General features: G+C 34.7%; 1 long non-coding RNA gene across 7 annotated transcripts in view; it reads left to right on the top strand.

Annotated features, from left to right (window-relative positions):
* The first annotated feature begins 6,757 nt into the window (after positions 1–6,757).
* Positions 6,758–14,633, top strand: part of LOC122226005 — a 232,324-nt gene continuing 224,448 nt past the window's right edge. For all 7 annotated transcript variants that reach the window (XR_006205453.1, XR_006205448.1, XR_006205452.1 and 4 more), the window contains exon 1: positions 6,758–6,880. This is a non-coding gene — a long non-coding RNA (uncharacterized LOC122226005). The remainder of the gene's footprint in view (positions 6,881–14,633) is intronic.

A 14,633-nucleotide genomic window follows, 5' to 3' on the forward strand; every position in this document is an offset into this window, starting at 1 on the left:
CACTTATGGAATTTCTCAAGCTTCTATTGTAAGAGAGAGATCTATTTTATATGTGTAACATAAGGACCCCAAGTCTTCTAGGTTTCTAGAATCACACATTGTAACCAGAGCACAGGGGTGCAAGAGCACCTGTCTCTGGGGGTCCCAAACAGACCAGGTTTGGCCACTCACTCCTGACAAAATCCCAAGGCAGAGAGACAAGTGGTGGTGCAAGAAGAAAGGCTGTAATAAAGCAACACGAACACCAGGGAGACAGCAGACTAGCTTTCTGAAGACTTTCTCTCCAAAGTGGTAAAAATACTTCTAAGTTTACATAAGGAAAATGTGGGACGAAGGTCGGTGGATATGTGTAGGTGGGCAGAGAAGGTCAAGTCCAATATTGTCTTGGGATCAAGCATGTGAGGTCTTGCTGGCATCAGGGCAGTTTTTACTGCTTGAGGGGTAGTTTCTGCCCCTGTCACAGGATGCTTTGCCCACCCAGTCTTTTGCCTGACTTGAAAGTTAGGCTGGAAAGAACTTAATCAGTTAGAAAGAATAGACTAAGTTCAAAACCCAGGCTTTTTAAGGCATGACTGGGTCCTCTTTCAACTTTTGTTTAATATCCTTAACAATTTACCAAATCATCTATGATGTGGAAAGATAAGCAACGTTACCAGTATTTCTAAAGATTCCAAAATGAAAGAATGGGAGCATAGGTGAGAACATCAATCTCATATCCTACTGGCTTTCCTAAGTACCTCTTTTGAAATTCCAGTTCCTGTTGAATTATTAATCCAATTTACCATTTTGCCACTGATTACCCTCTCATCCTACTCAGTTGTTATCTTTTAGTCCTTGCAGCATTCTTATAAGGCATTTGAGTAAACAAAGGATTTTTCTGAAGGACTGAAAGTAACCAGCATGATTATAACGATTATAACAACACAGGGCAGAAAATAGCTTAATATTCAACCTTATATCCATTGGGCTTAATGTCCTTCAGTCATCTGCTATTGGAATTTATTACTGAAAATAATTCACTTTGGCCTACACTATTGTTGGAATTTAATCTTTAACTTAATCTTCTGTCCTTTTTTTATCCAGACCCTTCTCCCATTGTTTCATTTTTGTTATTTCCAGAATCCTTCACTCAAGTTTCCCTGTTTTTCAGATTCCAAATATTACATCACACCAAGCTAAAATATAACCTGTGTTCATAATCTAGATCATCATCATAAATACCTATGATGGTACATCCCTTCTTGAAAACAACAACAACAACAACAAAAAAAAACAAAGACGAAAACATTTTCAATTGTGTTCTCATACTTCCTTAGAACATACAGTCAGCAGCATTCTTAAAAAAAAAAAAATTCTCTGTTACAAATGCCCTAATTCTTTAAATCCTCATAACCACATTATCAAAGAAGTATCATCATTCTATTTTAAAAGTGAGGATGTTACACATCAGAGTATAAATAAATGACCCAAGGTCGTACATTTATTAACTTGCAGAATATGAAATTTATATCATCTTTATTTGATTGTAGAGCCTCTGCCCTTGACTACATAGTATTCAGTTATATTTACTGTGTAAAATTTGGATATACAACTATATAGTTATAGTTACAGCACATTTAACATTAATATATCAAGTATTTTCAGGGAGGATAATTGGCTTTGGTGAGAAATGTGCATAAGTTGGTATTATTTTTGAATGTTAATCCTCTTTTTTTAAAAATGAAACCTACTTTGATTTTATGTAAAACATTAGTAGCAAATATCTCCTAAAACTTTGATCTGACAATATAATCCTAATTATGCCCAAGAAAACCTAGGATGTTTAAAGGTGTGAGAATTGGAATCTTAAGTGGCAGCTTAAGAGAGTTCAGAAGTAATCAATGCACAAAAAAGCAAAAAACAAAAAGATCCCTCTGCCCAAATCTGACTCAGCTTCCCCTTATTATTGGCTTGGACACCCTGCAGATTAAACTGCTATTTGTGCAATTCACTGAGCCTGAGGTGAACTCAAACTCCTCTACTTCACACAATTTTGCTTTCAAGTTATCTTGTCAGGGAAGCTGACAGTCTCAATGATGTTACTTTATAGACTTCTTGGCAAAAAATAGGATGTTGAAAATCTACCCATCAAAAACTAAACCCACAAAAGTTTGCTGTCCTTGGGTCAAAGAATATAAAATGCATTTGATCTCATATTGTTTGAGATACATCTGTGCATATAAACTCTTCAGGGACAGTAAATTAGAGGCAGTAAGAAATGGAAAAAAAAAAAAAAAAAAAAGAACCAGTTATTCTAGCTCAAACCAGGGCTTTATGCAAAAAAAAAAAAAAAAAAAAAAAAAAGCTAACATATAATATTCCTCTCAAACCACTTCACTTATTTAACAACCTTGTTAAATTGATCTGTTTGACGTAGATATTATTAAGAAAACAAAGTAAAATAAATACTACTCCCTAAGTTATATACACATTACTGCCAGATTGCTGAGTATTAGATTGATTTTCAGAAAATAGTAATTGCAAATGTGTGTGTGTGTGTGTGTGTGTGTGTGTGTGTGTGTGTGTGTGTCAGTGTGTATGTGGGTGGGGGTGAACTATGACATTCATCTCAGTTGAAAATAACCATTATTATTAACCACTATATATTGATTGATCTTACCTTTTTTTCATTTGGTGCTCATGCTGTCCAACTTCTATTGGTGGAATCTTATTCTTTACATATTTTAAATTATTAAAAACAATTCACATCTAGTGCTGGGTTATTCATGCACATTGTTGAAAGCTGATTACAGCATTGTAATAGGAGATACAATTAGTACTGTAACATCAATACCACCAGCTTCCATTCTGTTTTTTCACAAGTGAATTAAAATAGTGTTTAATTATGATATTTCACGGTATTCATTTTCTGGTTTAATAAGGATTCTTGATAGATAACTGCACTGATTATGTGTGCATGATAAATGTTTAATAGCAGAAAATGAACTTAGTTATAAGCACATTTTTTTATCTTCTCAATAGGAAACAGTGCATATTTTTCTTGTTACTCTCCCCCTTTGTATTATTTATGTATAGGAACTAAAAATGTGTAAAATGCCTTGGCAATGCCCTCTTTTTTATATAAAGAGAAGAAATGCATGTGAATGCATCCATTTATATATTATGATATACATGGTATTCATGGTTTGCAAATCATTACTATTATTTGCAAGTGGAGAGAAATTCCTATAGCTCCTTTTCAAAACTTTAAGTATAACAATTGATGTGTCAGAAGGGTCATGATTACGCAGAGTTAAAGGTGGTAAACCGTAGCCCAAGTTTTCTCTGGAAACATGAATGAGCCCTGGTGATTATCAAGTTAGTAGCAAGCCTCTTCCCAGTAGAGTCTCTTGACAAAAGTAGTTGAAAGGTGTGTGAATAGCAATTAATCATCCTGCAACTTACTTGCCCTTAACAGTTTAATTAAATATAGTTCACACCTCTGTACCTACTTTTATCATGTCTTTAAAAGCTCCAAATGACTTGAGTGGGCAACTTGCCAAGGAGGGAAAATTATGCTGGGGGGAAAAAAGCAAATGGACCTTTATTTTAGAAATGAGACAAAGAATCAGTAGCAGGAACAGTGAGCCAAATAAGTACATTAGTATTTTAACACTGGGCAAGCTTAAAGCCCTATTTAAATGGCATCTTTTTGTAGAAATGCAGTGGTGGAATTTCCCCCAAAAGCTTAATACTGTCTTTATAATGAATTTTTAAGGACATTTTCCAACTCTTAATACTGTGAGAAAACAACATCTAAGGTCACCTTATGAGGGTGAGGGAATATACGGTACAACAAATTGGATTTTATATATACTATCTGAGAGGACAATACTATAGTTCTTAAACAGTATCTCTCCTATAAATGTATTATTAAAATTGTTAATCCTGTTTCTAGTTAAGCCCTATATTGATATAATGATGGTTTTAAATTAATAAAGTTTCTCCCATTAAAATAACTGAATATTTTTAATATGTGAATTTGAAGAAATTTAACTATTTTTTAAAATGGACAGGTTTCCCATGGATAAGTCTTTTTTTTTTTTTTTTTTTTTTTTTTTTTTTTTTTTAGATTCAGTGGCTATAAAAGAGGATTTAGAGAGATAACACACATTTGTTGTTATCATATTATCCATTTTTACCATAAATCATCTGTCCTGCCAACCTTTTTTTTTTTTTAATATTTATTTATGTATTTTGAGAGAGAGAGTGAGCAGGGGAAGTTCAGAGAGTAAAGGAGAGAGAGAGTCCCAAACAGGTTCCATGCTGTCAGCTCAGAGCCTGATATGGGGCTTCAACTCATGAACTGTGAGATCATGACCTGAGCCGAAATCCAGAGTCAGATGCTTAACCAACTGACGTACCCAGGCACCCCCGCTAACTTTTTTCTTATGGCAAAAAGTCTAAGCTGTGCTGTAGGTATTCTAAATACATTTGGTCTAAATACATTCAGTATTTCTTCAGAATTGTTATTTATTTAATTCAATACATATTCATTGAACACAAATGCCTTCTTTGATGTTGTGTTGGCTTCTAGAAGGAATTCAAAATAAGTACATGTTTTGCTCTTAATTTAACAGGTTAACAGTTAATGTTAGGAAAGTCCATAAAGCAAGTGCATAGTACATAAAGCATGTGAATGAGAAGGGGAACTCGGAAAAGGAGAAGCCTAATATGGTGTACATTTTTCAAAGAAAAAGAGGAAGTAGGATCTTCAAGCCTCATTGATGGTAATCGTAGACAATACAGTTTACCATTTGTGAATAGAATCAGGTTAATCATTTACAGCATATTGAGAAACAGCTTGGAATTCTGCAACACTTGACCATGATGAAATGTAAACCAAGCAAGCATCCATTTCTACCTAGCCTTCTTTTCATCATCCATCTGCACAGACCTTGCTGCATTTGACACAAAGCAGACATTCTGATCTTTGACTCATTTTTAGTTTTCCATCACATTCAGCATAGCCATCTATCCCCACTCACTCTCCTGCAACAGCCAAACACAACCATGTATATCATGCCTGTGCCTTCTCAGTGGGACGTATGAGGTTGACTACCCTTTCTCTTCTTGGTCTGCACATCTGTTCGCTATACCACTTCCAAAGGTTTTACGAGTGTATTTGAGTTTCTTTAGACATTCTACCTCCTGTTATATAATTCTATATAATTTCTCCAACTTTTCAATAAATTTATGTCATAAATTTAACTTTCTATGTGCATTAAGACTTAAGACATTCAACTATCTGATTCCCTGGCTACCTTGTTGGATTCCTTATTCTCTCTCCCAATCTCCCCCATGAGATTTGCCACCCATCTTTGAACAATTGAGAACATTTATCGACACAATACATTTGAATTTTAGTCTGGAATAATGCCCCAATATGTATTTGCATGTGAGGTGGGGAAGACAGAACAATTTGTTGAGGAGAGAGCTATGGAAAAAAGGAGAGGAGAGCTTCAACATGATATTCAGTAATTTCTGTTGGTACCCCTAGTTACCCAGATAGGTTCTATTCGAATCTCTCTATCATCTTGAATTGTGGGGTAATCAGGTGACATTTGCTTTATTTTCAAATCTTTATTGTAGAACTCTTCAACCAAATGTGTGTTTGCACACATTCACATAAACACTCTCCTAAAGAAAAACACTAATTCTCAAAAATACTGCAGGCTACACTCTGAAGGAGAAACAAATGTTTTCTGTCTCTTAGTTTGCTAGGCATTTATCCTTCACAGAAAAGTTATTATTTTTATGCAGAACATTTACAAATTCTCTTTGATCTTCTCTTTTCTAATTAGGCTATTTATATTTGAGCTAGGGATGGATGAGATCTTTGCTTACATTTACAAGAATATCCAATTTTATATTTCAGTACTTTTTCTATTTAAGGTCCTCAATTTAGGACTTTTTTTTTTCTGAAAATTTATCTTATGTTCTTTTGAATGAAGCTTTTTCTGATTATGCTGGAAAAGACATCCATGGTTTAATTGCCTATCAGGTATTCATTTGTTCCTCACTTTCTCTCTTGCTAAAAGAAACACTGTTTCCTTTATAGTTACCATGTGGAAATCTGCAAGTGATGCATCTTGATGGAGTTCCCATACTCCCCCAACTTTTATTTTAGTTAGAGGCGGTTCTGACCAGTGAGATAAAAACAAAAGTCTATTGTAATTATTTTGGGAAACTCTTTATTTCCCAATAAATGGAACATATATGGTTGATGCCCTTCAAATTCTGGTGTGTCCAGTCAGCAAAATGATTTCCAGAAAAACCTGTTGATTACCCTACAGTGAGAGAGAATACTTCTTTCAGAGATTCCCAGTAGTGTTTCTGAAAGGGGAGGTTAGAAGAAGATATTTTTAGGGTTTTAGGATCTGAAATGGCAAGGCATATGACATGATAGTTCTGGATTGATGAACATTGTGAGGTGAGAGTCTTGAAGTAAGCATTGATAAGCAAGATTCAGTCTCCAAAGGTTATCTTATCAAGGAACAAGTATTTCCTGAAACAAATAGTTAACTTAGTTTTGCCTAATCTCAGTATTATTTAGCACAGAAATGCGAATATATGCTTCATCTTAAAATTGGCTAGCACAAATAAAGGAAAGCATATTTATTCTCAGGATTGTTTAGTATAAGGATAGGAATGCATGTCAACTGAGTTCCCACTACCTTTATGATGTCATATCTGCAGCTGCATCAGAATGATGTGATACGCAAGGGAAGGGCCATGAGAATCTTAGAGACAACTAATCAAAAATATTCTGCCACTGAATGAATTACACTTCTATATCTGGAGTTCTTATGTGAGAAGGAGAAAGCCTAACTTATTTAAGGTACTAATTAGGGTTTTCTATTACTTGTAATTGAGTATATTCCTCATACTATAAGTAAGACCAAGCATGTGACTTTTTTTTTAATATTGAGAATGCTGTTTATTGTTATTTTAAGTGGCCTTTTAAAAAGAAATCATTTTTTTCAGCCACATCTTGAATATTTCCATGATAAATATGTAGAAAGGCTTAAAAATCTCAAATATAATCTCTTCATTAGTTAGACTCTTCATGAGGTAATCACACCAATATGATTTTAATGTTTCTGTGTTAGAAAAAAAAGTGGATTCCTTGAATCAGTCCATTTCAGAAGTGTTGAAATAAATTCAGAAAGATAGGTGTTTTTTTTTTAATTTTTTTAATGTTTATTTTTGAGAGGTGGGGAGGGTCAGAGAGAGGGGGGGGGGGGGGTAGACACAGAATGTGAAACAGGCTCCGGTGTCTGAGCTGTCAGTACAGAGCTCAATGTGGGGCTTGAACCTGTAAACTGCAAGATCATGCCAAGTTTACCAGGTGTCCTGATAGGGTTTATTTTAAGGTTAAGGTTTATTTATATACTACCTATATTTCTGCTTTCACATCCTCACATTTGGTCAATCAAATTTAATATTTTATGTTAAATAAGCATTTGGTTCTTTAGGTAAATTTGCCAAGGACTCTAGGGAATATAATATTATTATGCTTAAGAATAAAATTCTCCTCCAAGGAAGAAACTATATATTTTTTGTAGTTGTATCCCCATAAACTAGCAGGGAGATCAGTACATTGTAGAATTTTAACAAATACATATTTGTTGGTGGAATGAATAAACATGAATAGGTAAAGGAGGAAAAGGAAAACCAAATCTCATATTCATCCCCTACCTTGACTTGTCTTCAGCCTGAAGGAGTTGTCATAATGGGTCATTAGTGGCCCTTCATTCCTACAGAGCTAATCCGCCATGGTGGTACAGGTTTTGGTTAGAGGCTGTTTCCCTATGTAAGTAAATGTTTCCCATTCTTCCTTAAGAGTCCTGGCCCTCTGAGTCTCTTGTGTTATCACAGACTCAAGCCCAGGGCCAGCTGCATGGGTCTGTAACCAGTGCAGTCTGCACTGGGTTCTGTACTCAGAAGGGGACGTTGTGCTTGTGTTTAATATTTTATGGTCATTGTCTTGATAGTCTTAAAAAATTCATCTTTGAATTTGGGTTTTGTAAATGAAGTCTGATTGGACAATGTAGCATAGGTCAGGGTAGTTCGTATGTAGTTTTGCACCACCACTGTCTGGTGGAGCCTCAGTTCATATGTAGTTTTGCACTACCACTATCTCCATACTTTTCTGGTATAAGTTCTTGGCCACCTGCTCCCCAACTCCTTAGAGAGGAGAGCAAGGCTTCCCTGAAGAAGAAATTCTGTCTGTGCACAGCAATCTCATCCTGTACTCCAAATTCCCAGCCTGTCCTTCCTGGTGGCCTGCCCTGCAGATTTCAGACTTGTCTTGCCAGTTCCCACAATCTTGTAATATATCTCTCTTAGTATATATTTCCCACTAATTCTCTTTCTCTGTTTGAATGAAGTCTAAGTGACACAGCACATTAAAGTCTACAGTGTAAGTGCTATGGCCAGAATCAGGTCAATGAAAGGGAAAATTCAGCTAAAGAATTCATTTTAGAGCAATATTAACTTTGGACATTTATCATTTGTTTTAAAAATTAAAAATGGCTTTTAACTTTTAAAAAAACCTAATTATTTATTGACTTTATTTTCTCTACCAACAGAATCTGTGCTTTAATTTCTTAAGTTAAATTAATGCATCAGGGTGTGACGCCAGGGTAGCTCAGTCAGTTAAGTGTCTGACTTTGGCTCAGGTCATGATCTCCCAGTTTTTGAGTTTGAGCCCTGCATCAGGCTCTGTGCTGACAGCTAAGAGCCTGGATGGAACCTGCTTCAAATTCTGTCTCCCTCTCTCTCTGCTCCTTCCCTGCTCATGCTCTCTCTCTCTCTCTCTCTCTCTCTCAAAAATAAATAAACATTAAAAGAGGAGAAAAAAAGAAAAAAAAATTAATGCATCAGGTGAGAAAATTGTGAAAATTCTCACTTACCAGAGGCCTCCTATTTTGCCAGTCACAGTATTTTGTATTGTCTCCACCTCCAGAAAAAGTGTGCTTTAAAAATATTATTTCTTAGAATAGATTACTATGTGTGTAATTTCTAACTTTGTAAGTTGGAAGTCTTGTCTATTAGAAGTCAAGATGTAAAAATTCATCTACCTAAATCACCTAAGATTAAGAAAAACAGTGGGTTAGTAAAAATGATAAATACGTTAGAAAAATATCCAAATTGAAAAAATAATCTCTGGTTATAAGTAGGATTAACTAATGTACAGAGAAGAAAAGGCAGGTGGCTTGAATATCACAGGAGAGTAATCCCACTTCAGGCAGATGCTGAAATTTGAAACTGAGTGTTTTAGCTTCTGGTATTTATATCATAGTCACACACACTTGAGTAAATAAAACCTACTTGAGTAAATGAAGCCTTCAGATAAGCCTTCCAAGACCACACAATCAAAATCAGTCGTGAATTTCTGTAGTCAACTATATTCATCTACGGGAAGATACTGAAGTTTAGAAACTCATCTACAAGAGCAGCCATTTATTTCCAAGTATCAAGAGGCAGTCTAGGCTTTCTTCCTCCACCCATTTCCATCTCCCTTCTCTTCTCAAAGTCAAAAAGGTTAGAGGGAACAATTGGAGATAATGAAAAAGAAATGTCAACATTTGTTTTCAAATGCTTCATGATAAACATATCTTTTAATGAGAAGAATTAATACATTTTAATTATGACTGTAAATGTGTAACTTAGTCCACAAATTCAAATCCTTTAAGGAAACTTGCTGGTAAACTAAATTAGTGAAGCAAATGAGACAGAGGACTAATAGCAAGTAGAACTTGCAATTTATGCATTCATATCCATTTAATTCCGATTATTCTGCTTAGGATTCATTGTACTTACTGAGTCTGAAGAGTCATGTTATTCAAAATTTCTGAAAAATTCTAATTTATTATAATTTTAAATATGGCCTGCCTCTAATCTTATTCTCTACTTCTGGAATGCTGATTAGACATATGTGATACTTCTTCATTTCATCTTATGTTTGTTTTTTTTTTAATCTTTTTACCTTAGATTTTATATTTTCATCTCTTTCTTTCTGAGTGAGGCTTTTTGGTTTATTTCTTCACTGCTTCCTTTCATTTTCTTAATTCTCCCTTTAGCTTTGTCTTATCAGCAGTTTAATTATCAGTTTGATTTTCATATTTTAACAATTATGTTTTCTTGTCAGAAATTCTAATTTGTTTCTCTTTATACTTTTCTGGTTCTTTGTAATACTGTAATTCTTACTTTTCTGGCCTGCTATTTCTCTTGAACCTCATCTTCTATTACTGCCACTGTGGTTTCTCTGACTCAGTTTTACTCGGCTTTATGGGTCTTCCTCATTGCTTTTACAGTTACCATTTCAGGGCCTTTGCATTTTTGACTCCCTCTGTCTTCCTCCAGATATCCGTCTGACTTGCTCCCTTATTCCTTTCACATTCAAATGTACTTTTCTCAGTGAAGCCTTTCCTGATCTTTAAGGTAAAGTTGAAATCACACCCTTACTTGGGCTCTTGATCTATCTTCCTTATTTTCTTTTAATTCATAGCACATTTCACCATGAAACATAGTACTTATTTTGCTTTTTCAGTCTCTCACAATTAGAATATAAATTCCACAAAGATAGTGATAGGGCTAGTTATGGTGATGGTGGTTAAATTTCATATTCCCAGTAACTAGAAAAACACCTGACATAATTGGTCTTCAGTAAATGTTAGTTAAGTGAAATAAATATGTTTTGTTGAGTGAATATCCCTTTTATTTCTTGTTTAATCCTTTAAACATAATTTAAAATCTAATCTGACATTATATGAAATTTTTGAAAGTCTAACTAACATTGCTATGTGTGTTTTAAGCTGAATTATATTTGGTAGATTGTAACTATGTTTTGTGGGATTTTTGGTGGTCTTGTGATTGATTTTTCAATTATAATTAAATTTGAAAAGCTGTATTTACTGGGGCTAAAGCATTTTCTCTAAAGGAATATTTCAAGGCCTGAGTTGAGGATCTCTTCAGAGGGGTTTTGCTATTGATCCAAAAGTGTCATCCACCTGTGATCACTTGTTATGCTAATTTCTTAGCTTTCTTAGGTAATTACTTCAGTTTAATTCCAGGCCTAGACTCAGGGAAGTTATTAAGTGTGGTTTGCAATTCTCAGGTCACTTTTTCTTTTTCCTTGAAATTTTTGGGAGAAACAGACAAGTATCCTGTCTCCGTCTCTGTAATCTTTGCCACTGGAAAGACAGATCCTACTCCACTCTTTGATGTCCAAGGGTCACCTTTTGGTAGGGGTCATTTTTTCCTTTTTGTATCTTGCATATCCAAGGTTTTATCTTTTATCTATATGTAGATAAGATTTTGTAGATGCATTATTCAACATTTAATTGATTTTTTGTGGAGAAATTTTAATTGTCTAGTCAACCATATTGTCAGAAATAGCTGTCTGAAAATTCTATCTATATTAGTTTCCTGGGGCAGCCATTATAAAGTACCACAGACTGTGTGGCTTAAGACATCAGAAATACATCCTCTCATAGCTCTACAGGATAAAAATCCAAAATCAATGTGTTGGTAGGTCCATGCACCTTACAAAGCGTCTAGGGGAATGATTCTTACTTGCTTTTTCCAGCTTCTGGTAGCTTCATGAGTTCCTTGGCTTCAAGCTGTTTAATTCCAATCTCTGTCTCCGTCTTCATATGGTCTTCTTCTCCCTGTGTTTCTCCATCTCTTCACATGGTATTCTTTTTATAAGGGCACTAGTCATATTTGGTTAGGGGTCTACTCTACTCAAGTATAACATCTTAACTAATTACATCTGCAACAGCCTTATTTTCCAAATAAGGTCACATTCTGAGGTACTGAGGGTTAAGACTTCAGCAAATTTGGAATGGACACAATGAAACCCATAACACTATCTAAAGGAAGAAGCTGCTGTTTAGTTCCCACCTACCATTTTCACATTATTATATGTGCCTGTTATTGTCATACTTCCTGTTGTTAAAGAGAACCCAGATATTAAGCTTTATATTTCAAATATTCTGATTTTAACTGTTGACTACCAAAACTTAAAAAAAAATCATTGCCACAGTAATAATTTCTTGGCCAATCAAAACACAACTGCTGGCTAGGTTTGGTTTGTTGGCTACTGATTTTCAACCTCTGTAGTAATGTGAAATGTAATTGATCATTTATCTAGTGGTAACTATGAATTAAACTAGAAAATGTTTAATGTATGAAAAGGCTTCAAGTATCCAGAAGCTGTTCAGAATAGACAACATATGTGTCACAAGGTCTGAAATTAAAATATATGTTCCTTTACTCATAAAATAGTTCCTTGAGCCATGATTTGGAATTTATTCATAATTATTTTATACATGCATCTGGGAAATTAGCCAGATTTTCCTGCTCAGAGTAGACTTAAATTAGATTCAGTTTCTGAGAAATTTGAGGGTTGTTGCTAGAGGAAAGTGTGAGGATAAAAATGAGAAGTGACAACCCTGATAGGAAGAGACAGAATAAAAAGATTTTCCAAAGCAGATACAAGAATTCTAAAAATCATAGCAGTCTGGCATCATTTGGTACAGTTTGGAAACCTGGAAGGCATCACTATTATAACTTGCTGCAATAACTCATGTTCTAAACATCCACCTTAAACATTAAAAGAAGTTTTAGTTGTAATTTATTGAAATGAGCATGGCAGAAAAAAAGAATATGTTACTATGTTTAAAAAGATTTCCAACACTCAGGAGAAATATTTAATCAGTATGCACCAGGACAGCTGAACCAGTTGCTAAAAATACTGAAATTCTAACATACTGTTTTTTAATTTTTTTTAAATTTATTTTTGAGAGAGAGAGAGAGAAAGACACTGCAAGCTGGGGAGGGGCAGAGAGAGAGGGAAACACAGAGTCCGAAGCAGGCTCCAGGCTCTGAGCTATCAGCACAGAGCCAGACATGGGGCTTGACCTCACAGACATGAGACCTGGGCTAAAGTCAGATGCTTAACCAACTGAGCCACCCAGGCACCACTAACATACTGGTTTTTACGTAGCTGCTACCCTGACCTCCCTCCCACAAGTGAAGCCAGACTGCACCACAATTCAGCAACTAACTGTAGAAATGATGGCTGGTGGAACTGGAGGCTGAAGTACTATCTTTGGGAACTATCCGTTCTAGTTCCCATACTATTGCTAAATATGTTATATATTATTAGTGCTGCTGCAAATATTTACCAAAGGAAATTTCTTCACCTTAATCTACAATATATATGACATTTGGAAAGACAATCAGAGATTAAATCAATACCTGAACAAGTAGCAAATTCTCTGAGCAGAGGACATGGTCACTAAGGAAATGGCTGGCTGCCTCACTTGACACCACTAAGTATTCATAATAAGTAATTTTTTGCTCTTGATTGATTTCAAATTACAGAATCAAGTTTCTGACTATAAATTAATAACTTTAGTGTTTTACCTACAAAGAGAATGAACTATCCAAAAGATAGAATGCCTTAGTAGCCTTGGAAATTATATTTCAATTGTAAATTAATAAATTAACTTTCCAATTTTATATATCCTCTGAACTTAGTTCATTTGATTAGGTCTTGAGTATTTCTGAGTAACATGAGAAGGACAAGGATTTGGCAAATCAGTGTTCCAAAGTGGGGATAAATTCACCAAGTTAGTAAGATCCCATGAGGACCTTGGAAGTTAGCCATCTTGTCATCCTACAAAACATCCCTCTGATATATTGCAAAGATTTAATCATATTCCTATTGGAATAGGTTCCTATTGGAACCTTCTGTTGGAAACTTCACATGATGAATTTGTATATTAGAAAGAACTTCCTAGGGGCGCCTGGGTGGCTCAGTCGGTTAAGCGGCCGACTTCGGCTCAGGTCATGATCTCGCGGTCCGTGAGTTCGAGCCCTGTGCTGACAGCTCAGAGCCTGGAGCCTGTTTCAGATTCTGTGTCTCCCTCTCTCTGACCCTCCCCCGTTCATGCTCTGTCTCTCTCTGTCTCAAAAATAAATAAACGTTAAAAAAAAATTAAAAAAAAAAAAAAAGAAAGAACTTCCTAAAGTAGTTTATCTTTAAGGATTATCTAAACTAAATTCAGTGATGAAAAATTTGATTAAAAATTTATTGTCAAATAATCATGAACAAATACTGATTTCTTTGCATTGCATTGATAGTTTAATTTGTATGCATGTATAAATATTAATATATAATAATTACATACATTTTATATTAAAATAATAAATATACAATGATATACCTACATGTTCATAAATATAAATATATAATAAATAGATGTGTTTAATCTGCCCATTAGAAAAATGTTTAATTTATAGCTCTTCAGCTAATAGACAAGTATATAAAGTTTCAATGTGTAGAAGTAAGCATTAGATTGAAATAATACTTGAGTTTTATTTTTCTCTTTTCCACTAATTCAATTGAACATCAGACAAGACACTTTACCCCTTTGGAACGCTGTCTTTTCATCTGTAATATAAATCTTTCTATTTGTAACTGTGGTCCATTTCATCTCTAACATTTTTGAATCCTGTGAGACCATCTAGTCTATATTTTTCATTTAACAGATGAAAAAAACTAAAACTGAGACAGA

This window comes from Panthera leo, chromosome C1, assembly GCF_018350215.1.
Source record: "Panthera leo isolate Ple1 chromosome C1, P.leo_Ple1_pat1.1, whole genome shotgun sequence".
Classification (NCBI taxonomy): domain Eukaryota; kingdom Metazoa; phylum Chordata; class Mammalia; order Carnivora; family Felidae; genus Panthera; species Panthera leo.